Raw genomic sequence first — 3,974 nt, 5'->3', positions numbered from 1 at the left:
TTGATGCACACAGAGAGTAAGTCTTTAGAAGGTCCCATTAGTTTCTCCTAGTTGTGCAGTTCTCTTAGTTTTTACAATAGAATTTTCCAGAAGCTTCAGTTTTGGTTTTCTATTTTGGAGAGTTGATTTTGTTGTTGTTGCAATGTTCATTTTTTAAATCTGTTGTTATCCTCCTACATTTTACTGTAAACAAAAAGAAAGCACACTACAACTTCAAGATTTTGCTTAGAAATCTCGATTAAACATTCCAGTTCATCACTCATCTTCCATGAAACATTATAACATAATTTAGGCAAGATATTTGCCACTATGTAACAATTATTGTCTCTCCTTCAATATCCTATCACCTATTCATGATTTCCTTTTAAAGCCTCACCAGAAGCACATTACAACATACACACTTCTAATTTCTAATTACATCCTGTTTATGGTGGCAATTGTTTTCATACTATCAATTCTTTCTGAACTTTTATTAGTATTAGCTTTCCTATTCATAATATGGATTGAAGCTCAATATCAAGAAAACAAAGATTTTCACCACTGGGCCAACTGGCAGCATCAGCATGGATGGTGAAGAGATTGAGATAGATAACAGTTTTAGTTTACTTGGCTCCACAGTCAACACTCTTGGTAACAGCAGCCAGGAAATCAGAAGATGAATTGCATTGGGAAAGTCAGCTGTCAGGGACCTCTCAAGAGTACTGAAGTGCAACAACGTCAGGCTGGAGACTAAGGTGCGCCTGATCAAGGCTATAGTCTTTGCAATTACATGCTATGCATTGGAGAGTTGGACAGTGAATAGGGATGAGAGAAAGATAATTGATGCCTTTGAGTTGTGGTGCTGGAGAAGAGGGTTGAATATACCATGGACTGCTAGGAACACAAACAGATTTGTCCTGGAGAGGGTGAAGCCAGAATGTTCCCTGGAGTCAAGGATTCTGAAGCTTCATCTGACATACTTTGGGCATGTTGTAAGGAGGGACTGGTCCTTGGAGATGGACATTATGTTTGGGAAAGTGGAGGGACGGCACAGTAGAAGAAGACCCTCGATGAGATGGATCGATTCTGTTAGTGGAGTGGTGGGAATGAATGTGTTTGAGACAGCAAGGTTGGCACAGGACAGAATGGTGTTTAGGGCTCTTGTACATAGGGTCACTATGACTTGCAAATGACTCGATGGCACATAACAACAACAACAACAACAACAACAACATTCATAATTCTACCAACTGCCTCTTCTACATACTCTAGAATCTTCCCGCAAGTACATAAAAATTTCTTCAACATCTAGCCATTACCCAATTCCAAAGAACTCTACAGTTTGTGTATGTGTTACAGCAGCTCCTTCACTCTTTATTACCAAATTCACTCTTAGTTTGGTAAAGGTTTTCTAAAAAAATACTATAAAAGGATAGCTTTAAGAACAAAAATTTATTTTCTCACAGTTTAGAAGACTAGAAGTAAAAATTGTCACTGTCTTTAAGGGGAGGCCAACCCTTGTTGAGCCATAAATTCCCACAAATTCTTTGGCATTTCGTGGTGTTCTTTATAGTCCTTGGCATTTATCTTTCCTTAGTGTTCATTTTTTTTTTCAATCTTTCTGTAACCCAGAAATGATAAGGCGCTGGACCCGTACTAATCTAGTATGATATCATTAACATAATACAACACAACAAAGCTTTATTTCCAAACCAAGTTGAAATAGAATGATGCCATGAGGGCAGCAATGGCCTCAAGTATACATCAGAGATGATGAGGATAGCATGGGATAGGACAAGGTTCAGAATTGTTGCTCACATGGTTGCTATTAGTCATATCTGACTTCACAGCACCTAACATTGACCAAGTTGAGCACATATTTTGAGAAACACAATTCAGTTCATAAAAGAATGTGTGTGTATGTGTGTTTTTAAAAAGAATGTGTTTTCAGAAACTTCAAAACAGATAATTTTGACTTTGTAGCCATGTTTTTCAGATACATAAGATTTCTATAGTCCTGAACAAAAATAATCACCACATATCATTCGGAACAAACATCTTATTTGGACTTTCATCAAGGCTTTCTATTTGTCAAACATTGTAGTAGGTGCTGATAGCGTGTTGGCACAGTGATAGTACGTTGCAATCTCGTGTGCACACATCTACATAGAGTGTTTACAGGTCTTCCTTGTATGCATATGTATAGTGTTCTATCATTCACAGCACTGCATTTCAGGATACATTTTACAGTGTTCCTTTTGACTCTGAATGTGACACATTCTTCTTCAATTTGGCATTCCCATCATAATAGATCATATGATTGCTTTATTCAAAGTAGTCTGTCTTAACTCATTAATGCCTGTAGTTGTTGTTACATGCCATTGAGTTGTATAGGACTCATAGCAATCCTATGAACAATGGATCTGTACCTCTCACTATCTTATGCTAACCTCATCTCTGACCTACATGAGCCCATTTGTTATAGTCACTGTGTCAATACACCTCTTTGACGATCTTCTTTTTTTGTTGACCCTCAATCTTTCCAACCATGATATCCTTTCCCAAGGACTGGATCCTACTAACAGCACTCCCAAAATACATGACATGAAACTTCACCATCTTTGTCTCTAAGGAACACCCTAGTCAGACTTTCTCCAAGACATATTTGTTTATTCTTTTGGCAGTCCTGGGATATTAAGTATTCCTCTCCAACAACAAAACTCAAAGGAATTTATTCTTCTTCTGTCATCCTTATTCATTGTCCAGCTCTCATCTGCATAACAAATTAATGAAAAAGACATGGCTTAAATCAGATGCACCTTACTCTTTAAATAGATTACATTGATCCTTAACACTCTGGACAGGTTTTGAGGGCATACTTTTCCAATGCAATATGTCACTGAAGGCACACCAACTGACATATTTCAACAAACAGATGCTGCATTAGACAGGCTCACCAGGTTATGCCAAGAAATATGGAGGAAAACCACCTGGTCAACTGACTGGAAGTGATCAATATTTATCCCCATTCCAAAAAAAGGCGACCCAACAGAGTGTGTAAATTATTGAACAATATCATTGGCAAGTAAGATTCTGCTGAAAATTAACCAGAAACTAGTGGAACAGCACGTCCACAGAGAAATTCCAGATATTCAGTCTTGGTTTAGAAGAGGCTGTGGCAGTAGGGACTTTATAACCAAAGTTAGATGGATTTTAGCTGAAGGCAGAGAGTATCAGAGGAATGTCTGTGTTTCATTGAATGTGAAAAGGTATTTGACTGTGTGGATCATAATAGACTGTGGCTTACTTTGAGAAGAATGAGAATCCCAGAACACTTGATCGTGCTAATGCAAAACCTATACTTGGATCAGGAGGCAGTCATCAACACAGAGCGAGGAAATGTTGTTGTTATGTGCTGTTAACTTGCCTGCAACTCATAGTGATCCTATGTACCATAGCCCTAAATCCTCCTTTATCCTGTGCCAATCTTATTGTCTCTGATACATTTACCTCCACTACCCTAGTCACTGAATCAATTCATCTCACCGAGGGTCTTCCTCTCTTGCACTGTCCTTCCACACTCCCAACCATGATGTTCCTCTCCAAGGACTGGTTCCATATTGCAACATGTCCAAAATATGTGCAATGAAATGTCAGAATCCTTGCCTCCAAGGAACAGCCTGGTATCACCCTCTCTAGGATGAACCTGTTTGTTCTCCTAGCAGTCCATAGTATATTCAATACTCTTCTCCAGCACCATAGTTCAAAGACATCAATTCTCCTTCTATCATCTCTAGTCATTGTCCAGCTTTATGACACATAGTAAGTAATTGCTAAGACTATGGCCTGGATCAGGCGTATCTTAATCTCCAGATTGACATCATTGCTCTTCAGTACTTTGGAGAGGTCTCTGATAGCAGACTTTCCCAATACAATTTGTCTTTTAATCTCCTGGGTGCTGATACCAAGAGTGTTTCCTGTAAAGCCAAGTAAAC

This window comes from Elephantulus edwardii, unplaced genomic scaffold, assembly GCF_000299155.1.
Source record: "Elephantulus edwardii isolate Elephantulus edwardi_28Jun2011 unplaced genomic scaffold, EleEdw1.0 scaffold00213, whole genome shotgun sequence".
Lineage (NCBI taxonomy): Eukaryota > Metazoa > Chordata > Mammalia > Macroscelidea > Macroscelididae > Elephantulus > Elephantulus edwardii.
This window is presented reverse-complemented; position numbering follows the sequence as displayed.